Genomic DNA, 24,627 nt, shown 5'->3' on the forward strand with positions numbered 1-24,627 from the left:
AATTTTTCAATTACTTACCTAACCGCATGTGGAGTCACATGACCCTGCTCCGTTTGTTATACTATTGTGTTACTTTGCAGTACATTGACGATTGATAAAGGCCTTGCCAGAGATGCCTTGAAATGGCATATTTTTACATTACATTAAAATTATTTTTTTTAATCAAAACATTTGCTTACAGAAGATGCAAGAAATGCACGGTTTAAAATATTACTTACATGATATGCAAGATGTATTTTACTTAGAAGAGATACTGCTTATTTTCTACTTTTTCTATTGAAAATTGTTGAAAAAAATGTATTTTGTTTCCAAATGTGCAAGTTATTTATTTTCATTTTTTTTTTTAAAAAGAAAACAATGTTGATGTTCAATAAGTAATTATAGATAATAGATAATGTGTGTTTCCTACAATATTTTAAAATCAAGTAATGCACCCTTCAATTAAAATCTCTCACTTGTATTATGTGAGCATATTTACAGTACAAAACCTGTCAGTGAACTATGAGGGCAAAAAAAATAATAATAAAATAATCATTTATTAATCATAATCAAGTTAAAATGTTCAATTAATCAAGATTTTGGCCAAATCGCCCAACCCTAACCTTTTATCATCCATTATCATGAGTTTTTTCTTTAAATTTAAGGTTCTGTATAGAGGGAAAATGTGTTAAACAATCAAAAAAGGTCTTTGAAAGGTTCATTGGGCATCTAAAACACCCCATTAGAACTCTTTTAAGAGTGTAGCTTTAAGAGATCATGTGTGAACAGGTTTGCACCATGTGAAGATGCAGGTGAATGAGTTCTGGCAGTTTTCAGGTACGAGAAGTTGTTACTTTGATGCAATACAATGATGCAATGTGTGAACAATGTGCAGAATAACCACTATGAGCATGTAGAAGGTCAGCAAAGGTTGACAAAGTCTGGCTTCTTTACCATTTCGCGTTGGGGCTCTGCAGTTGCAGTTGCTTTAGGAAGTGCACACTTTACAGTGTGCACTTGAAGTAGTGTGTACTCTATGTGTGCATTTGAAGAAGTGACTGCTCTGCAGTGTGTACTCGAAGAACTCTGGCTCCATCTTTAATTTTTGACAAGAAAGTAAAGGAGGCTGTGTGGGATAGAAGTGCATTCAATAGATGGTACTGTTGTTTAACAACACTGATTAGTTGATGCAGCATTCAGTAGAATAAAAACATTCAATAGACAAAAGCTCTGCAGGGCTTTACAGTAACGAATGTGATCTGTTACTCGCAGCCTCAGTTTTATCCATTCAAAATGTTATATGGTGTCTAAAGTTGTTTACAATTGGTAGCTTTTAGAAGTCAGTTACAGGACCGATAGCTATATCCATCTATTGTTGTTGTGCTTATAAAGTGTGTGTGTGTGTGTGTGTGTGTGTGTGTGTGTGTGTGTATATATATATATATATATATATATATATATATATATATATATATATAAATTTTTTATGTGTCTTTTATTATTATTAATGTTTTTTTTTTTTTTTAACTGGTGGTGTGATTGGGGATTCACATGGCATGGGTTCATTCATTCATTAATTTAATCATTCATTCATTATATCACTTGCAATGCTAGTTGCACTGGGTTAGGCCCTGCTCTGAAATAGTTACTATTTTATTTCTACTAAAATGACAAATAACCATAACAGAAATGTCTCTCTGTTCCTACAGTGTGAACACACAGAAAAGCAAGCACTTCTGCCAGTGGTGATACGAACTATGAAAGCATTTCTCATCATTTACTTATTCCAAACTTCTTTGGGGTCCTTTCTACTCGTAAACACAAAATAAGATATTTTGAAGATTGTTGGAAATGGGTAGCCATTAAATTCCATACATTTTTTTTTTAATATGGCTACCAGCATTCTTCAAATTTTCTTTTGTGTTCAACAGAAAAAAATACATAAAAACACTTAAGGGTGAGTAAGTTTTTTTTTTTTTTTTTTTGAGTGAGCTGTCCCTGCACACAGACAAGATTCCCATCCAGGTCGATGAAGAAAAGAGTTTTGTGTTTACATTTACAGCATTTTAAATCTGTTTTAGACCGACCAGTAAAAAGACTGAGTGCTGTTGCCTGCATGTTTGTGTAATTACCAGAAAAATAATTCTAGTAATTTTATGGTAATTTCCTGGGATTATTGTGTGAAAGGGGCTTAGTATATATTGTTGGTATTCCTATAAGCAAATTCCACTTTAGCATGAACGGTTATAAAGCAACCATGCAAAAAGAAATAATAAAAAAAGTGTTGAAATGAAGACTTAGAAAAATAATAACAGAGAATGATTTTTGAGTGAGAAGCAGAACAAGAGAGAATAGTGAGGAGACTGAGAGAGAAGAGATCAGTTGAAGGTCAGAAGCAGGCAGTCTTCCATTAGCAGAGTCTCTGTTTACTCTCTGCTAGACCTCACCAGGGATTTAGTGGCATATGCTTGTGCCCCCGGCATCCCAGAAACGGCCCATTTAGCCAGGCAAAGGCAGGGGGGCAGGCTGGGGCCATGTCCCAGGGCACTGCTCCTGGGCAGCGTCATTTATCTAAAACCCTCCCTCACTGCCAAACACCTAGCGAAGCCTGCGGGATTCCCCTCTGCCCTCTGTTTAAGTACCATTACTTTGTGAATGCGCGCACGCATGTGTGTGTGTGTCATCTGTGTTTTTGTTTTTCTGTTTATATATTTAATCTGTTTATTCTCTTATTTTTAAGGAGCATTTGTCTGTTTCCAATTTGCTGCAAATTTATTTTCAATTAGTTTCCCTCTGGGAATGACAGAATAATGCAAAACCAATGATATAGTTTTCAATTAAAAGGAAGTGATGCAGATCGCTGATGGAAAGAGTACATTTCTGCTTATCTTATCGATGTTTTAGTCGGCTTTTTTCATCAGAATTATACATGGATTTCTCTGAGGTTTAAGAGATATTTAAGTATGGAAGTATTTGTTTGTGAGACAAGTCTTGACGTTTGTCTTTATAGATACTGTCTTGTTTTCAGCAGTGCATCCATCCTATCATTTATTTTGCTGTCTGTTATTGGGGAGCAGAACAGGTTGTTTTTAAGTTGTACCGGATGGATCTTCATTAGCTTGCTCGAGATTTCTATCTAATTTAGTGCTTCGGGTCAGTTTGAGCCTCTGGAGAGCCCTTATGGAGACTCAGCGCGGTGCAGACCGGTGCTCAAGTCTTCATGACAGGACACCAGGGATGCTCAGATGTTACCCTAGAGGTGCAGCTCTGTCTTTGTTTACCGTATTTTTGCTGAGGCTGTTAGCTGCTGCTAGGCTGTTTATTGCTACTGTTTGGCCCGTAACGCTGTCACTTTTTATTAAGGCCTTAATGGACACATTTTGTTGACATGTTTGTTCAGCTGCACAGCATTCACAGAAGTAGTAAATCTTTGTTGGCTATAGTGCGTAAGTGTGTGATATACAGTTTCTTTTCTCTTCGTTATCAGATACAAACAAACAGAAGTAAACAATAAAGCTGTCATAGGACATAAGTGACTGTACTGCTCGCCAAGTGACTTAAGTGAAAGTGGCCTTTGTCAGATTTTATTCAGTATTAAACACTTTGTGCTATAATGGGGGTGGTTTAGCCAAGAGGTTTATCTTCTTGTTAGTTGAAACCTAAATAAATATTGTTTTTTGTTTTTCCTCTGTAAAACACAAATTAGGATGCTTGAATTGATGTCTCTCATTAACTGAAAAACACATAACTAAATTAAATTTAATATAGTATAACTCAAAAAATAGACATACAATGGCAGTTTTGAGCACTAGATGCCATAAAACTCCAGCAACTTTAACATTTATATTATTACCAAAACACTTATCAAATTGGATGATTTGTAAATTACACACTTTTATGTTTGTGTTGCATATCTATCTGTCTATCTGTCTATCTGTCTGTCCGTCCGTCCGTCTATCTATATCTGTCTGTCTGTCTGTCTGTCTGTCTGTCTGTCTGTCTGTCTGGTCGGTCGGTCGGTCAAAGTTCCACAGAGAGAGATGGAGTTAACATCTTTCATTTTCCCCATAGTGAAATAGGGGCTTCTGTTGTAACAGTTGTCTGCTTTAAGTAACGTTAGTTGGATTGTTTTAAATACTCACGCTTGCCTTGCTTCCCATAGTAGTAATCGAAGTATTTCAGTTTAAAATCGATTAATAGTGCTGGCATACAACACAGTTCAACAAATTAGTTAAGCTAGTAAAAACAATGCAAATTGATTTTACTTTTTTTGATTTGATTTTTGATTTGACCCTAACACTGTAAGGTTTAGGGTTTAGACCCAATCCCAATTCTATTTTTGTACCCCGGCCCTACCCTTTCCACTTGGCCCTTAAAATCGAGACTGAAGAGAAAGGGCTTCAAAATGTACCCCTAAGAAATGGGACAACACTACAGCACCTGCACATGTCATCATATCATCGTGATTTCTTACTTCATATGAGATTAGATGATCACGACTGCAGTAGTTATTTCAGTAATTGCTTTATTTTTTGTTTTTTATCTTGAATAAATCACTGAAGGCACATATTATGTTATCATAATGATCTAATGTGGCAATAAGATCGTAACTATACTGCACATTTACACTGTGGCCATATTAATCTATGTAAACACATCAAAAACAACTTTAACAATATAACAGACACTGCAAAATGGTCATAACGCAGTTATGAATGTATTTAAACATGTGCTTGTTGTAAAAGTTTGTAATAATGACAAAAAATACTAATTTGTGGATCTCCTTACTTCCGGGTGCAGCAATCCTGCTTTTGTGGCCTGTGTATTCTGGGAAATTTTCTTGCCCCTTGGTTTCAAGTGTGGTCCTGAAAAATCTGTATCTAAAAAAAAAAAAGTGGTATCTACCCCTTTTCCTTAGCCCTACGCCTTCCAGCTAAAGAGAATTGTTACACCACTACCCCTTCACAGGAATGCACAAAAGAGAGATAGGGTCAAGGGGACGGGATAAGGGGTATAATTGGGATTGGGCCTTTGTGTTGATTTTTTTTTTTTTTTACGTGATAAAACATTAACCTTTTACCTCTACTCATCAAACATTCTATTCAAAAACTGAGGCGATACGTACATGATCCAAACATTATGAAACATCAACAGTGTTGTGTTTATCTATTAACAAAAACACTTCTTCAGTGCAATTCATTGGATTTAACTTTAAACCCGAACCAAATCTGTCACTGAATGCACTTGCTTTTTATGAGCCTGGGTCGCTACTGTCAGCAAAGGATGACGGAATTCTCATTTTTGTGCGTTTCCATCAGTTACTTGTGCAAATTAGATAGAGGTTATTTAAACTGAACAATTTAACAACCGGTGACATTACTAAAATACTTTGCAAATGTTATACTTAAAAGTGTGAAAGCATTTACCGTAAAATGTCAGGCAAGATGCTAATGGCTGCAGGGGGCACTATGAAGATATTTGAAAGAAAGTATTTTAACTCATTTTCACAGTTTAGTGTCCTGGGAGCTGAAAACGGAATACGTGGGCAATCAATATCCATAATGCTTCACTTTTGTTCCTTGATCCTCTCATGAGAGTGTAGTGTTGGGCAGCACAGGCTGGACTGGCAGGCACAGATGAGTCAGTCTGTTTTTGCAGCATGTCTGATGTTGAGCGGGTTTGGATCCCAAATCTCAGAGCGGTCTCTCTGGAGGGAGAATTTGAGACCATAACCCTCAATTCTCAGTTTAGAGTGATGCACTCTGGGAGACCGCTAGGTCCCTCCATTCCTCTCATAGCCTTTCTTTTTGTCAGAAAATCAGTGCTTTTTACAGCCTTCCTCAAATAGCAGGTTTTTTTCTTTATTGACAGCTTTCAAAACACCTGAATCAGCCATGCTTATTGCAGTGTAGCTGATGGACAGAGGTTAGGAAGAGTAGAATATTTTCGGATGACTTGCAAGTAGAGAAAAAAAATCATCAAATAAGACAACGAGGAGGCTAACTTGAATGTGAATATACTGTACAATAAACTGTAGATATACAGTTTACATGTCATATACTGTAGGCTATCTAAAGACCACCTGCCACTTTATTAGGTACACCTTACTAGTACCAGGTTGGACCCATTTTTGCCTTCAGAGCTGCCTTAATCTTTTGTGGCATAGATTCAACAAGGTACTGGAAATATTCCTCAGAGATTTTGGTCTATATTGACATGATAGCATCACACAGTTTCTGCAGATTTGCCGGTTGCACATCCATGATGAGAATCTCCTGTTTCACCACATCCCAAAGATGCTCTATTAGATTGAAATCTGGTGACTCTGGAGGCCATTTGAGTACATTGAACTCATTGTCATGTTCATGAAACCAGTCTAAGATGATTTGCGCTTTGACATGGCGTGTTATCCTGCTAGAAGTAAAAATTAAAAGATGGGTATACTGTAATCATAAAGGGATGGACATGCTCAGCAACAATACTGAGGTAGGCTGTGGCGTTGACACGAAGCTCAATTGGTACTTACAGGCCCAAAGTGTGCCAAGATAATATCCCACACATTATTACATCACCACCACCAGCCTGAACCGTTAATACAACGTAAGATGGATCCATGCTTTTAAGTTGTTGATGCCAAATTTTGACACTATACCATCCAAATGTCACAGCAGAAATTGAGACTCATCAGACCAGGCATTTTCTGTTGTTCAATTTTGGTGACCCTGTGCAAATTGTAGCCTCAGTTTCCTGTTCTTAGCTGACAGGAGGGGCACCCGGTGTGGTCTTCTGCTGCTGTAACCTATCTGCCTCAATGTTGGACGTTTTGTGCTCTTCAGCTCACCTTGGTTGTAACGAGTGGTTATTGGAGTTACTACTGCTTTTCTATCAGCTCAAACCAGTCTGGACATTCTCCTCTGACCTCTAGCATCAACAAGGCATTTGCGCCCACAGACCTGCGGCTCACTGGATATTATTTTTTTGGACTATTCTTTGTAAACCCTAGGGATGGCTGTGCATGAAAATCCCAGTAGATCAGCAGTTTCTGAAATGCTTAAACCAGCTGTGTGGCACCAACAATCTTGCCACGTTCAAAGTCACTTGAATCACCTTTCTTCCCCATTCTGATGCTTGGTTTGAACTGCAGCAAATTGTCTTGATCATGTCTAGTTGATGCCATATGATTGGCTGATTAAAAGTTTGCTTTAACGAGCAGTTGGACAGGTGTATCTAATAAAGTGGCTGGCAAGTGTGTGTATGTATGCATGTATATTAATGTTGACTAATATACAGGGTCATCGCAGCTGCAAAAAAAAAAAGGCTTTATAATTTTAAATAATTTGTAATCATAATTGAATTGTATTGATTATAATGGAAACTGTTAAAGTTATGGCACAGTACATCTATTAAATACCAATGGAATGTTTTCTAAAACACAAATGTACTGGCTTTAATGGTGAAAATATTATGGGGTTTGAAATGTAATGTAGTTTGCATTTTTTTCCTCTGTAGGGATTTGTTAAACAATGTTTGAATTTAATTTAAATTAATTTTATTTTATTGTATTTTATTTTAATTTTATTTTATTTATTTATTTATTTGTTTTATTTTATTTTATTTTAGAGCATGCACTAGTGTTTCTTTAAAATGATCACTGTTTATGCTAATTTAAAATAGCTAAGGATAGAGCAATGACTTTTTTTTTCTTTTTCTTTTGTTTTAGACTATATGCCTGCTTGAAGGCTGATCTATGGCCTAATGAGTGTGGACCGGCAGACTTTGCTTATGTATAGATGCAGCATAGGGCATGTTTTTTAGATTGTGTGTGCAGTTTAACTCCAATTCAAGACTAGTGTCTTGTAGGCAAGACATACTTGTCCACCACAAGGCTGCAGGTTCACTTGCCATTTGGGACCACACCATAGATCAAGTCTTTCCTTCTCTTCATTTTATATTCAGAATTATTCACTTTTGAGCTTCTTTTCAATGCCCAAGATGCACAATCAACACTTTTGCCCTCTTCACTGCGACTACTACCATACAGCCTGTGTGACATTATATCATCAAAGTCTAGACTTGGATGAAGACCGTAGAGCTGACTCAGCATTGTTATTCGGGACCTCGAATATCTGATTTTCACAAGAGATGCTCTGTAATTAAATTGCTGAACTGCTGATTGCTCTGTTTTTAACAGTGATATTTTAACAGTAATGAGGGGTTTATTGTGCTTCTTCCACATACTGGAATTCATTCCCTCTTTTCATGGCTGACTTCTATTTAAATCTACATCTGCCAGCTGAAGGGTAAATTTTGTTTGACCTTTCGGACAGCTCATCTTCCTGTTCTGAGCCCTTGTAGTCTCCAAGAAAGAGAAAGAGTTGGTCCCAGGGAGGTTGTGAATGTGAGGCCGACTCGTTTGCCTGCTTATGTGCCTGAATTTTGCCTTTGGCCTTTTCTGGATACTTCCATCTCTTCTGCTTAGCGCTCTAGGATTTTATGTGTTGAAGTAAAAAGTGTAAAAGTCAGTGTTTGGTCTTGATGTTCAAAACTGTAGTCATCTGGGAGCCCATAAATGACTGTCATTTTCTCTGGCGCACAAATAAAGAGCCGTCTATCACATGTAATTCAATCCGATTGTAATTCAAGTCTTTTTATTGCATTTAAAAAATTCGAAAGTTTACCGCTTATTGTTGTTACCCCAGGCTAAACAAAATATACATCACTGATCTAAGACACTTTAACGCTCCTCTGAGCTGAGCTTGAAATATGACTTATGGACAATATTGATGTCTTTGAGCGCCATGTACAAAGGAGGAAGTCGAAAAATACTGCTAGAAATGTCTGAATTATGAATTCTTGTTTTGACTTGTTTCAGATGATCACTTCAGACTCAGTTTGAAGAACAAGCTTGAACTTGAGCCAAGGTTGAATGTTCCGCCACAACATAAAGTAGTTGAGTGTTCTCTGTGCTCGTGAGTTACTGCGGTATCGTTCTCCTTTGTTTTTATTGAGTTTGCTTTTGTCAGGCCCTTCTAGAGTTTCACCGGAGAGAATCAGCATGATCAAAAACGGATTCCCTTTATACTTTCAGCTGCTTCTCCAAGACCAGAGGCCTGTCAGTCAGATGCAAGGAAAGAAAGAAGGAAAGAAAGCAAGAAGGAAGGAAGGAAAGAAAGAAAGAAGAGGCCTGTTGAACAGATGGAGGTTAGATCTCTCTGGCTGTGTTCCCACAGGTTTGATGTTGTCAAGAGTTTCTCTCCTGTCTGGCTCAGTAACACAGAGTGCCTCTGTTTATGGGGATATGATCATGTGTGATGCGTTAGGACGTTGGAACTTAATTCGAGTGGGCCTGTGGAAATGTTTTACCTCTGTAGTGTTTTCTACCCTGTAGTATGACCCTCAATCTGTGGATCTAAACTGGAGAGAAGACCAATCGAAAATTAAGTGCAGGGAAAGTATGAAAGTGAGAATGGGAGAGACAGTATCATGATTCCCAAGGAAATCAGAGAACGTGTCCATGTTTTTGTGTGTGTGTGATCTCTGTCTGAGTCTCTGGTAGACTTGTAAACACACCCCCTTGTGGTTGGCAGAGGGATAACACTCTCCTTCCCTCTCCTCACTTGTCCCAGTCTCTGCCTAGAACACATTATGTCCGGACATTGTGCCAAAATACTGCTTCTGGAGGCTTGTCTGGCTATAAATCATGCAGGGATCGGTGTTAAAAGAAGGCACAGGCCAAAGAGATGCATGCTGTGAGGGCATCTGTACTGGCTGGCGCAATCACTTTATGATAGACAGCCATACCAGATCCGCAAAATGCATCACTTTGACAAGTAATTCAGGTAAATCTTCTGATTAATCATCTGGTTGAGTAATGTAAAAAATAAATGTGCTTGCTGAACACTTTATTAGGTACACCTTGCTAGTACTGGTTTGGAATGCCTTTTTGTCTTCAGAACTGCCTTCTTTTTTTTGGCATAGGCTCAGCAAGGTGCTAAAAACATTCCTCAGACATTTTCTCCGTATTGACATGATAGCATTGTGCAGAACTGTAGATTTGATTCCTGCAGAATCTCCCATTCTACCACATCTCAAAGTTGCTTTGTTAGACTGAGATCTGGTGAGTATAGTGAACTTGCTGTCATGTTCAAGAATCCAGCTTGACATGATTTGAGCTTGCATTATACTGTTAGAATGGTCTTCAAAAGATGGTCAGACAGTGGGATGAATGTGGTCAGAAACAATATTCAGGTAAGCTACAGCAGTTTAATGATGCTCAGTTGGCTCTAATACACATTCAATCTAACTTCACGGTATACCTTTATTATTAGCTACTTAATGAATTAATTTAAATATTAACCCATTAAATATGATATTGTTTTGGGAATGTAAGAACATTTTAAATACAGTAACTGTTTGCTTATTATTCAGGTAGTATATTAAATAACTTTTAATTCATAACTGTAGAAAGTTATTGCTTTTTGGCCATGACTATGTATTTATTAATGAGTTACTTTAGTGTGGAAACTTGTTAATAATGTATCTTAATATTGCATATACCAGATTTTTTTGTCAGCAACTGGGTTCTGATGCTGGCTATATGTTATATTTGAGTACAGATATCAGACTAACCAGGTATACCTTTCTCAAACATGAATCTTATGCTGAAATATTAAATTCTACCCATTCTATTTGAAGGCAGGGTACTTTTGTGGCAACAACCACAACATTCTTATGCACATATACATATGCATAAGTATAAAAAAACAAAGCATTGTGGCAAAAATATAAAGTTTTTTTTTTGTGTGTGTGTGTTTGTGTGTGTATAACACGTTTGCATATAGTAGAATAAATATGCAGAAACAGCAGATGCACCCAGAATAGCAAGTGTTTGAAATTTACATTTTTGAACATGAAATAGTCCGATATTCCAAAAAAAAAAAACTAATTTTAAAGGTTTATTGTTCCAGCACTCCGCTTGAATGGCTTCATATTTTTCTGATGTAGCACAGGTACTGATCTCGTGGATTTCAACCTATTAAAAAGCAAGGGAAGAACGAAAATAAAAAAACACAGATGTTTGGAGTTGGCCAGGAGCCAATGTCAGTGTCTGTGGAACTGTATTTGACAGTGTTTGATTCATCCTGTTCACCCTATAGGTCAGGGTGGACAGATATCTGTGTATGTCCGTGTAGGGAAATGTTCTGAGCAGAGTGAACTGCTTCCTGATGCGGGCTGCCCTGTCAGAGGTTAAAAGGTAGCATCGTTTTTTCGGTTGGACTTTGAATGTGGATTTCTTTCTCTATTTTTATTTTTCTGCCTCTCGATCTCACTCTCCTTTCTTCTTCCTTTATCACTCTCTCTATATAAAATGTCTAATTCATCTGGGTCTAATGCTCGGCCGAAGCATCAGTATTCATCTTGCTCTCTCTTCTCTTTCCACCTCTTCCCCTTGTGTTTGTTTTTATACTATGGGGGTATGATAGCTGTTTAATAATTCATTTTTAGAGTGTATACCCATGCAATGAGAAATTCTGATTCATCCTTAGAGTTGCCGGCTGCCCGCTTCTTGCATCATTTAGGCTGGAGAGTAAGCCACGGCTCGCTAGCGCTCTTTGGAGTTTAGCAGTCTCCATTTTGTTTGCTGGAAAGTTTGCTGTGGACAAGCGGCTAGCAGAGTCAGGGGTTTTCCTTCCTTTCTCTGACGACATGCCATTTTAAAAACAGACGAGACCACAACGGCCCCTTTGATCTGTCCTAACTCAGAAGGAGAGATGGAGGGAAAGAGAAGGAAAGAGCGCTGACCAATACCAGCCTCCGTCTCCCAACTGTGGTCTTAAAGATTAAAGGGGAAATATTCTGTGAAGGCATGTGTGTATGTGTGTTTGAGGTTGACTTGTGGAGTATGGCTAAATGTGTCTGTGTAATTGAACAGTTTTCCTGCTTGTGCTGCGCTGCGGTCGCAGTTGTTCTTTTGAAGCAATGGCTAGCTTATTTCCTACTTGTTTCATTCGCCTAATCCTAAACCTTTAACATCACACATAACCAGCTTCACTCGGAAAACACTCATGAATCATCACTGTCCATCATCTTAACATATTACCCTGCTCCGTTTCTAATGGTCAACCAATTAGCAAGACAAATGCTTTTTTATTACGTTAGTTAATAGTTGAATGAATTGGACTGTAAAACAGAAAACAACATAGGCATATAAAAAGCTAAATAAATGTCAAATTAAAGTAAAAATAAAGTAATACACAGTTTTTTCTGTTCAGTTGAGTGCAAAAAAACAACATTTAAAGATTTAAAATATTATGTTTAATTCAGTCACTTACTTGGCATTTCTTTGCAAGTAATTTGCTAGAAATAGAACTTATTTCTGCACAAGACAAATGCCTTTTAATAAGTTAGATAATAGTTGAAGGATCCAGAAAAAAAAAACAAAGGCAAATGAAAAGCTGAACAATTGTCAAATTAAGTATTAATACACTTTTTGTGGTGACAAATAAAACAAATTCAATGGAGTGCAAGAAAATAAAATTTATTTATTTAAAAATATTAAGTTTGATTTAGTCAGTTACTGGCCATCTCGTTGAAAGTAAATTGCTAGCAATAAAAATTATTTCAGCACGAGACAAATGGCTTTTTAATATGTTAGTTAATAATTGAATGAATTGGACTCTACACCAGAAAAAAAAAAACTGACATTTAATAGGTTAAATAAATGCAAAATTAAAGTAATAATACACTTTTTTTTTGTAGTTGCAGATAAAACAAATTCAATGGAGTGCAGGAAAATGACATTTAAATATTTAAAAAAATGTTTAAATCAGTCAGTACTTGGCATTTCTTTGTAAGTAATTTGCTAGCAATGAAAATCACTACTGCAAAAGACAAATGCCATTTTAATATGCTTTAAGTTAATAGTTGAATGAATTGGAAACCAGAAAAGAACATATGAAAGAATATGAAAAGCTAAATAAATATAAAATTAAAGTAATAACATTGTTTTTTGTAGCTGCAAATAAATAATAAATAACATAATCAGTAGAGTGCAAGACAACAACATTTAAATCTTTCTATTACTAAGTTTAATTCAGTTGCCATTCCTTTGCAAGTAGATTTTAACAATCAAAATTATTTCTGAACCAGATTTTTATTATGTGTGTTATAGTTGTTTTAACAGTGATTATTATAATATGAAGATAGAATAGTTCTAGTTTAACAAAGGTTAAGCTCAATGTACAATATTTGTTACCCAATGTTGTTTGAGTAAAAATCTAAAACAAAAATGAGATGACAATAAGACACTTGCAGTTTTTTGGGATTGAAAACAGAAATCTGAATCTTGGAAATGTAAACAAATACACAAATCTTTCTCTTTTTTCTGCTCCTACAGAAGTAAAGCTGTAAAGTTGGATTTTGCACAGAGAAGGTGGAAAATAGTGTTATGTTATTATACCAAAATCATGTTAAAATGCATAATTTCTTTTCTTTGAAAAGTATTTTCAAAAAGTGTGGTTAAAATTATTAGCCTCTTCAAGCTATATTTTTCGATAGTCTACAGAACAAATCATCGTTATACAATAACTTGCCTAATTACCCTAACCTGCCTAGTTAACCTAAATAACCTAGTTATGCCTTTAAATGTCACTTTAAGCTGTATAGAAGTGTCTTGAAAGATATATAGTAAAATATTATTTGCTGTCATCATGTTATTAGAAATGAGTTATTAAAACTTTTATGTTTAGAAATGTGTTAAAAAAAAATCTTCTCTCCATTTAACAGAAAATGGGAAAAAAATAAACGGGGGCTAATAATTTAGACTTCAACTATATATATATATATATATATATATATATATATATATATATATATATATATATATATATATATATATATATATATATATATATATATATATATATGTGATTTGCGGAGCAGCCGGTATTTGTATCTGTATTTGTATTTGTATTTGTTGAGAGGGGAAAAGTATTTGTATTTGTATTCGAGTAAAATTCAAAATGGCGCAAAAAAAAATTTTTTTTTTCTATTACACTTCTAATTTACGTTATAGTGAAAGTATTGTTTAATTATACCCATTATATAAGTTATAGATATGCAATATTGGTTGTTGTTTTTGAACATGTGACAAGAAATGTCATTGAAAAGAAAATAACATAGAAGCCATTATCTCATCCATGGTTAAACCAACAACTAATAAAATACCATTGTGAATATTAGAACCCCACCACCACCGTTCTTGTTGAAGGACACTGAATAGACAGAATAAAAACAAATAATACTTCAAAAAACTGTTCTTCTTCTGAAAGAACTTCTTTCCAATGCACAGAATTCCAAAAACTAAAATTAACAAAATAAATCTAAATAAAACCCTGCCTGGAAGATCTGGCAGAACAAAAGTATTCTATATAATACTAAAAGATACAGCCCTGCTATTGTCATCTGCCTGCCACAAAACAGACACAAAGTTTTTTTGTTTTTTTTTTTACTTTTTTTTATGTTTGAAACTGACTTGCTGGGGCAGAATGTGGTTGTGTTAATGGTTTGGTGCTTGTGGAGGATTTAGCAGACCATAGCTGTGCTGATTGAGGGGATTGATGCTTGTGGGGGGTTCACAGACAGTATCAGGAGAGGATGCTTTTAGTGCATGTGATAATACATTAAATAGAAGGTTGCGCGGTGGCACAGTGAGTAACACTGTCGCCTCACAGCAAGAAGGTTGCTGGTTCAAGCCTCGACTGGGTTCTCCCCATGTTGGCGTGGGTTTCATCCCGGTGCTCCAGTTTCCCCCACAGTCCAAACACATGCAATACAGGTGAATTGGGTAAGCTAAATTGTCCCTATTGTATGTGTGTGAAAGAGAGTGTATGGATGTTTCCCAGTGCTGGGTAGCAGCTGGAAGGGCAGCCACAGCATAAAACATATGCTGGATAAATTGGTGGTTCATTCCACTGTAGCAACCACAGATTGATAAAGGGATTTAGCCGAAAAGAAATTAATCATTATGGATAGAAGATGTTGACAGATGTTTAATATCTCTGCCTCTGCTGATTTCACTTTTGCACACATTATACAGCATCAGTTTGTTTTATCTGCAGCACCACTGACTGTAAAATGCTTCCACACAGAACCTGAAGGTTTTTTTTTTTTTTTGACTGGAGGACCAAGAAATGGCTCAGCAGCAGTCTCACTCTTTTTCTGGGTGCCCAAATGTATTTGAGGAGTTTCAAGTTAATAAAAAGTGACAGGAAGCTATGCTAAGGTTAACTAGCCTATAGCATATATCTTGCTGTTTGCAAAAGACAGTAATTTAGACGTACCATATAACTCCCATAAGTGCATACTATTCGACACAACTGCACAAGCATCGTTTAACCTTTATAAACGAACGTTAACGTTACTCTGTCAACAGTCTATTGTCTAAATTACCGCGCTAACAGAGCTAACGTTGCGTAAACAGAGAGCACCCGATTGCAGACGTCAATAATGCCGCGTAATGGAAGGTACAAAAATCTATTTAACAAAAATAGTGATGCAGTGAAGTATTTTTTTCGCTCAGCCGAGCCTTCTGTCTGTTGCTGTGGAGAAGCGCCCTCCGACTTCTGACTGAGCTTCTCTCTCTCTCTCTCTCTCTCTCTCTCTCTCTCTCTCTCTCTCACTCACTCATTCACTCACTCACGCGGGCATGCACTGTGGTCTCATGAGGAAACGCTGCTTTTTGATATAATGTTTTTCTTGCTCCCGAATACAAATAATTTTTCAAGTATTTGTTTGAAATAAGTATTCGTAAAAACACGCTATTCGTGCCTTTCCGAATACCGTATTCGGGTTCGGCTCCACCCTAATATATATATATATATATATATATATATATATATATAATTGAACCAACAGCGACGCAGTGGAGCAGTATGTAGTGCTATTGCCTTACAGCAAGGTTGTCGCTTGTGAATGAGTGTGTATGGATGTTTCCCAGAAATGGGTTGCAGCTGGGAGGGCATCCACTGCGTGAAACATATGCTGGATAAGGTGGCAGTTAATTCCGCTGTGGCACTCCGGGTTAATAAAGGGACTAAGACGAAAATAAAATGAATGGATGGATGAATGAACAAACCTTAATATAATGAGTCTGTTTACAGTGTATGGAGGTATCTATTTCTCATAAATGTGTGTCTGTGTTTAGCATCTGGGTGTGTTTCAATGGCAGTGCAATGTTTAATCCTGAAGCCGTCATCTGTATTGTCCACCTCTTTTAGTTTTGGTGTGATCAGTCAATGTTTCTTGGGTGGCTTCTGTCAGAGAGAGAGAGTAAATATAGTTCTGGAATAAACCATGAATACATGGTTGGGTTGAGAAAATCACAGTGGCACAACGCCACAGAGAGGGACATGGCCTTGTGTGGGTCTCTGACAAACAGCACATGCCTCAGGGTGGAAACAGCAGCTCACACACACAAACACACAGCACTGCATGAGCGTGTTACCCAAACAGCCCAGAAAATAGCTGCTCCCTGCTTCCACTGAGGGAAAAATTGCTTACTCACCCTCCCACATGCCTCATTTCCTGCTCTTATTATGGAAAGTAGCAGTGGAAGTGGGCCTCTGCTGGCTGAACTGTGATCAGTGTTGTGATCAGTTTTTTTCTTGCAAGCTTTCATTGAAGGACCCAAATACTGTAGTGATTTCACAAATTGAAAATGTTAAGATTATCAACATGCCTAAACTACTTAAATAATATTATATATAGCTACATGATAATAGCTTTATGATTTAGTATGCAAAAAAAGTATAAATAAGCAATAAATAACATCAGCATGTTCATGAAGTACTCTATGGGCTAAGTATATGCATTATTTTATATTAAAAATATTAAAGAAGAGCAGTTTAGCTTAAGAAAGGGGATACAACATATGTATTTATTTATTTATTTGTTTGTATTTGTTTAATTAATTTTATTTAATCATTTATTCACTTATTTATTTGTTTATTTATTTATGTGTGGTTATGTATATTTATCTTCCTGTTTCACATATATTACTTTGAAATTGTACATTAAACTTTTTTGGATGACAAAATGATGTTTAATGAACGTTTCGGCTATCAATGTGATATTATATGATCAGAATTACAACGCTTTGTTTTTAAAGTTTCTTAGAATTTTTTTTAATTTTATAATTTTTTTTATTTAAGACACATTGTATAAAATGCAAATCTTTTGTGAGTTATTGTAAATATCTTTACAGTCACTTTCATTCATTTGATTGATCCTTGTTGATAAAAGGTATTGATGTTCTCTTTGTCTCTCCCTCAAAAAAAAAAGAAGACATTCTGACCCCAATGTGCTGAACGTTTATGTAGTTTAAATTTAAGTCAATTTATTGCCAAAAAGGCTTTGAAAAAAATACCTGGAAAGAAGTTGGAGAGAACGAGCAAGAGGGTAAATAACTTAGAAGATATTTTAAATTAAAATTGTTTGTTTTATGTTCATCATTACTACATTTGGAGCAAGACAAAATGTTCTATTTTGTTTGTATTATTATTTTTTTCAGCAACGGGAGTGAATGTTCAAACACAGAGTCATAGTGAGGTTCAGGATAGAAACACAAAAAAGACACAAAGCCTTTTAGTGAAGTGAGAGCTTGTTCATCATCAGGTAGTGCAGTGATATGTCCAGCATATGTTTAATTTTATTTTCTACACCCAAGTTTGTGTGAGGGACATGCAGGTATGAGATTCTCCAGCACTTTCACACACAACAGAGCAGTTACTGGACTCACCTTCAGCTGCAGGGCAAACTGGCCTGTGTGCAGAGCGTGGATCACACAGTCTCACACACTGCACCGCACAACCCCGATATTAATCACACTATTTTTAAGTTTGTCATCAGAGCTCGTTTACAAACACTCCCTACAAAGTACAGTATAATCTGTCCGTGTGGTACGCGAAACACCTTGAGCCCTTCTGCTTATTGCATAGCGACAGAATGGCGGAATCAACAACACACATGGCTGTCCCACGTTTAAAGGCCTTTACATCGCACATCACAATCGCATTGTGAACATTACAGCTGAAGAGGTGAACAGAGTCAGTGTGCACAGTTCACTATACATTAACAAGACTGTACGAATGAACTGGTTTCCATCATTGAACAGTAAGTCACATGTTTTGACTTCTTTCATTAGAGATTTCCCAAACACTCCTGATATTGTAGCTGTGAATGAAGTATTGAAAAACATTCTGATTGTGGAAGTAGGCTGCTGTTTTGACGCATAAATGGATTTGTGCTACTCAGAAAAAAATGCTAAAGTATCAACTATTAGTAAATGCTGTGAAATTGGGTTGCTACAACACAAAGCTAGTTGTTTTGATTTATGGTAAAATAGGAAATAGGAAAAAAATAAAATAAAATAGGAAAAGCTATTATTTTGATCACTCATCACCCGGATATTCTTGTTTTAAGAATAAACTGGCTTGTTTTTTTATATATTTCAGGTCATGCTTCTTTTGAAATAAATTTGTCTTAATTCAGCTATGCACAACTTATGCTCAACAAATGCTGCGTTTGTTTAATAAAAAAAAACCTGATGTATTTAATCATTTAATCATTCATTAATTTTCTTTTAGCTTAGTCCCTCATTTTTCAGGGGTCACCACAGCGGAATGAACCGCCAACTATTCTGCCATATCGTATACACAGCGGATGCCTTTTCAGCCACAACCCAGTATTGGGAAACACCCACACACTCTTACATTCACACACTCATACACTACGGCCAATTTAGTTAATCCAATTCACATACACCGCATAGTTGTTTTAATTTATGGTAGCCTAGGACACGATCACAACCTGTTTGTTAGAGGATTACAGATTGACAGACTCAGTAAAAAAGACTATAATCATATTGCCGAATACTGTTATGTTTCTGCAATAAATGCAGTCTGCATGTGTGGAAAAGACGATGCCATCACTATCCTTAATCCATTTATTTACTACCTTGTGCAGAAGTGATTGAGTGTTTTAATTTTGTCATGCAGAAGGAATTCAATGATTGTATTTACTGCTTGTACTGTGAAACATGGGCTCTTTATGATTATTTGGATGCGGTGTTGCTTTAATTAGTATTAGTCATTCAAAATAAGTTAGTCAAGTGTGTGTGTGTTTGTGTGAATTTACTCTTAAAGCTTAAAGTGGACACAATTTCACGGCAATTCTGAACTTTTTAGACTTGGTAGCTAATTCGTATAAATTTGTACAATCTCATTTACTACAATTTGCTCATCCCCCCAATGACGGTTGGGTTTGGGTTTAAGGGTTGGGTGTCATGCCTCCTTTTTAAAATTGTACAATTTCATATGACTGAACTCGAACAAATGAACCACTTAAGTGACTATGTTATATAAATAGTACAAATAGTTACATTTTCTCATGAGATCAGGCTGGTATCACCTATAACAGCTCATAACACACAACAATACCCTCTGTCCTCACACAGACACACACATGCCTGTCAGTCTTCCTGCATGTACAGAAATGTTCACAATCTATGTAGTGTGTGTGGGTTGGGTGTCAGTGAAGGTTTTCTCTAGTGTGTACAGATTTCACTTTGTGTGTGCCTTTCTCCCTCTCTTTTTCTGAAGCACCTTGTTGCTGACGGCTGATATCTTTCTCTTTCCCCTGTGAATGTTTACGTGTCAGCTGACAAAATTCCAGTCCTGGTGGAAACTTCTTGGGTGTTGGTGCTCTGAATGGCTCCTTTGTGTTTGCATTGCCGTGTTGTGTGAACGCTGTTTTGGTTTCCTGGGCTGATAATTTGCTGAAGCGACGGCAGACTCAGCTGCGGACACTGATGCTAACTCCTCTTGACAAACACTTAAGCACACTTCAAACACACCTATGGTCAAATTTGTCAAACTCTGAATCGCTTCGACTGCGAGAAGGGAGAAGAAAAACAACCAAATCTGTGGACGTTTTTCTTTTGTTTTGTTTTCAGATAATTTGAAACATGCTGGAGGACTGAAGGTGTCCATGTGCAGTTTTGAAGGCCCTGGGTTTAGAGGTTGTTATTTTACCGTCAGCTGTAGAAGACAGTTTGATGGGGTTATATGAGATATTTACACTGGGTGAAGTTCAGCCAAAGTGTGAGAGTTTGATGCTAAATTAGTGTAATTAGCACGGTTGTTATTCTTGCGTTAGGCCATAATGTGAATGTTTGAGATGAGGAAAAATTGTCACTGAGGGCTGGGGAATTCAAACCTTTTGTGGTCAGCTGTACACATTTATTGTGCTCAATGTGATTTATTCTAATACTACAAGTGACAAAACTTAGTGCATAAAGATTCTTTAATCAAGGTACATTCTCTTGAAATGCAAACTGATTTAAGATACTTTATCTAATTTTGTTAAAAAATTAAAATGCATTTATGATTGTCCTGAAATGTTTTTAAAGTCTTAATTTATCCTTACACAAATTGGTAACACTTTACTATGAGGTTGTATTAGTTAATGCTCGTTAATGTATTAACTAACATGAACAAACATTGAGCAGTACATTAATTACAGTATTTAATCATCATTGTTTACACTAGTTGATAAAAATAAAGTTGCTCATTGTTCATTCTTGTTAACTTTGAAAAAAGGTGTATTAGTGTATTAAAAGTGTATTAACTAGAATACATTTGTATTTTATTACTGCATTAGTCAGTGTTGGACTATGATTAATAAATGCTGTACAGGTATTAGTAGTTCATGTTAATACATTAACTACCATTAACTAATGAATCCTAGTTGTAAAGTGTGTGACCCACAAATGAATGCATTAAAAAGGTCTAGTGTTGGAGCAAAAAAAAAAAAATATATATATATATATATAGTATTAAAGTAAAATGTTTTGTTGCTTCACAAAATCTTCCTTATTATAATTTGTATTTTGATACTTACCACCCAAAGTCTTGTGTTCTGAATAATACTGTTATAACAAATGACAATGTCTTTAAGTTGGGTTTGAAAACTCTTGCAATTTAATTAAGTTTTTCTTTTCTAACTTCATTCTCTGGCATTTGTTTATGTTTAAATCAACTTCATTTTGATCATTTTCACAAATAATAAGACCTATCAATTTGCTTCTTACACAAATAATTAAGAATACATAAGTGATGTAATCACAGAAAAAAACATGCAAATGCAGAGAAAGAACAGCACAGTTTTACAGTTTAATCAAAAGTTTCAATGACGGGTATTAACTCATTTTAGCAGTTTGACTTTTATTATAATAAATTAACTTTGTAAAACATTCGGAAACACAGTTAAAACTGGAGAAATATTCATCAGCATGGTCAGATATTATTATTTTGATCACTGATCACCCGAATATTCCTGTTTTAAGCATAAACTGGCTTGTTTTTTTAATATATTTCAGGTCATGCTTCTTTTGAAGTAAATGTGTCTTAATTCAGCTATGCACACCTTATGCTCAACAAATGCTGCGTTTGTTTAATAAAAAAAAACTGAATAACATTTATTCATTTATTCAATCATTCATTCATTTTCTTTCAGCTTAGTCCCTCATATTTCAGGGGTCACCACAGCGGAATGAACCGCCAACTATTCTGCCATATGGTATACACAGCGGATGCCTTTTCAGCCACATCCCAGTATTGGGAAACACCCACACACTCTTACATTCACACACTCATACACCACGGCCAATTTAGTTAATCCAATTCACATATACCGCATATCTTTAGACTGTGTGGGAAACCAGAGCGCCCAGAGGAAACCCACGCATACACGAGGAGAACATGCAAACTCCACACAGAAACGCCAACTGACCCAGCCGGGATTCAAACCAGCAACCTTCTTGCTGTGAGGCGACAATGCTAACCTCTGAGCCACCATGTCGCCCCCTGTCTGTTCATGTCAACCAATATTAATTTCAGTCAATTTATGCATTTATCTTATACTTTCATATCACATAAACATATTCATATCACCATTTCTACATGCAAAGCCAATGAATAGGTGTGTGTGTGTGTGTGTGTGTTAGTGAGTTGGTAGCAGATCCTGGGATTGTTGAGCTGCACAGTGAGAATTGATCCCCTGTCTTTGATGTCTGCGAGGGCAGGCTTAGCCACCCTCTCCCAGTGTTTGCTTTGGCCCGTGCAGCAGCACAGCAGCATCAGGCCCTGGTAGCTCTCTTTAATATGATCAGTGGGCCAGTTCTTTTCATCAGTCTGGAGGTCTAATGCCTTTAACTGGCTTACGCTGACCTCTTCTATCCCCCCTTTAACACAAACACTCACACATATAAACCCACCCACCAGCACATACACACTGCATCAGTTCATCCCCGTCCCTCTGTTTCTGGCCCGGTGGCCTCTGGGAGTCACTGTGTCACTGGGGCGTGACGGTGGCACAGGCTTCTGGGTAACAGATGCATGGATCACCAGAGGGCTTGTGCTGTACATGTCAATGCACCTGCCGTGAAATGACTACATGGGAAAACATGAGCATTAAGAAGGAGATTATACTTTGCAAATTATTATTCATGCTATAGGAGCACAGGGAAACGAGTCGTTTTCATATTGAAGCGTCCATCAGCATCAGTTTTGACAGCGCTGCGGTCAAAAAAAAAATTTGTTATCATAAGAAAAAGTATTTTTGTAAAGGAAATGAACTATAGCAAGAGTTGAGGAAAGCTGATGGTGAAGAGCCAGGTAGAGAAAATGTGAGAATGGGTTCATGAAGCACTGAAAAGGATCTGACAGTCAATAATGGAGCTTTACTTGAGAAACGTTTTTAGGGAGACCAATGTGAGAAGAGGGTGCTATTTTAGCCATGCTTTTATCACAACTGTCAGACTATTGTCCTGGGAAGGATCAGTGAATATGGCACAAATAGATCTATAGATGAATTACCCGTTTGTAAACATTCAGCATGCGTGCACAGCGAGGTTGCAGAAAAAACCAGGAGCGCTAGAATTTACAGTGAGGGAATGACATCCAACAGAGTTTGGACATCCATCAGGTACAGAGTTTGTTGTTGTATTAGAGAAGTTATATTGATTACATTATATATTATTTACATAATGCTTTCAGCATATTATAACAGCTTGTCACCCAGTGATAAGCACAGTTATTCAGCAAAATTAACGTTAAAGTGAGCGGCGTTCGTCTGACAGGTCCATTTGTGATAGCACCCTCCTAATAGATATTGGATAAGACGAAATGGCCATGCATCCAGCCCCAAATATACAACTATCACATTGAAACTCTGTGTTTTTACAAGAGAGAAGTTAAAGGGCTTCAAGTCTTTGGGTGCCAACAATGTTGTTCTGTTTGGTCATGAGCAAGAAATAATGTTCTATGATTACCAGATTCAAAACTATGTAGTGCTAAAAACCAAGGTTCTGCCTAGCCAAAGACAAGGAAAGAAGAAGGAGCTATACAAGACCTGGGTAATCATTAACAAGCAAAACAACTGCATTCTGACAGCAAACCCCACCCATACAGCAGTATGCAAAGTTCAATTTTTACATTTCATTCGTAGCATTCAGTGTCTGCAGTTTAATTAAACATACAGTATGTCACTGTTTTTGCTGAAATCATTGCTGCAATAAAAAAAGTAATGTGCTTACCATAACTTACCAGATATAACATGAGAACTGCAGAGTTCAGCATTTTTAATTAGGTCCTCACTCCATTCAGCTCTTCTGATGGCTATTAGCTAAAGACGTCTACGGTTGGCATTAAAAGCAGTGTGGTGTAAGGTAAATTCGAATTTGGCATCCTACCACACAACAAGACATGTTTACTATTGCAGCTGGTCTTTTTTTGCAACTGGAATGTCCGGTTGGTAATTCCCCTATACATTTATCTATCCATGTATCCGTCTATCCATCTGTCTGTCTGTAGTATTTCTTTGTCTGTCTCTCTGGCCGTCTGTGGTATCTGTGTATCTGTGGTATATATTTGTCTGTCTGTCTTCCTGCCTGCCTGTAGTATTTATGGCATAAATACTGTGGATCTATCTATCCATCTATCTGTCTGTTTTTTCTCTGTCTGTAATATGTATTTGTCTGTTTGTCTGTGTCCAGTATTTTTTGACTGTATGTCATTCTATCTGTAGTATTTATTTGTCTGTCTGTCTGTCTGTCTGTCTGTCTGTCTGTCTGTAGTATATATTTGTGTGTCTGCCTGCCTGCCTGTAGTATTTATGGCATAAATAAATCAATCTAACTATCCATCTATCTGTCTGTCCGTCCGTCCGTCCGTCCGTCCGAACAACGACGTAATTCACCACTGAACTATCAAAGTAAGATGCATCGTTTGGGAGAAGAATGATATAGTGATGAGTGTTTCCCAAAACCCGTAGTTTCTCTGTCGCCAGCCATTGCATGAACCACGTTAGTTATAATGTAAAATTCTCATAATGATGCAGTAACCTGGGTGGAGTAACTACTTCTTTAGAGAAAAACCCATTGATTCTTTGTGCAAATTATATTGTTTAACACTCACACGCATTTAAAATAAAATACAATGTTAGATTTGGTAAAAACATACACCCACTTTCCTTATTAACTGAAATATATGTAAATGGCACATAGGGGCTATGTTTACTTTACAATTTTTT

At 36.6% G+C, this 24,627-nt stretch overlaps 1 long non-coding RNA gene across 49 annotated transcripts in view; it reads left to right on the plus strand.

Annotated features, from left to right (window-relative positions):
• The window catches only part of LOC110439935 (uncharacterized), a 329,391-nt gene that overhangs the window by 122,457 nt on the left and 182,307 nt on the right, over positions 1-24,627 (plus strand). For 11 of the 49 annotated variants that reach the window (XR_015495933.1, XR_015495901.1, XR_015495926.1 and 8 more), the window contains exon 4: positions 9,068-9,180. The exons of the other annotated variants lie outside the window; for them this stretch is intronic. This is a non-coding gene — a long non-coding RNA (uncharacterized LOC110439935). The remainder of the gene's footprint in view (positions 1-9,067; positions 9,181-24,627) is intronic. 49 annotated transcript variants of the gene reach the window in all.

This window comes from Danio rerio, chromosome 7, assembly GCF_052040795.2.
Source record: "Danio rerio strain M-AB ecotype USA chromosome 7, GRCz13ab, whole genome shotgun sequence".
Classification (NCBI taxonomy): Eukaryota; Metazoa; Chordata; class Actinopteri; order Cypriniformes; family Danionidae; genus Danio; species Danio rerio.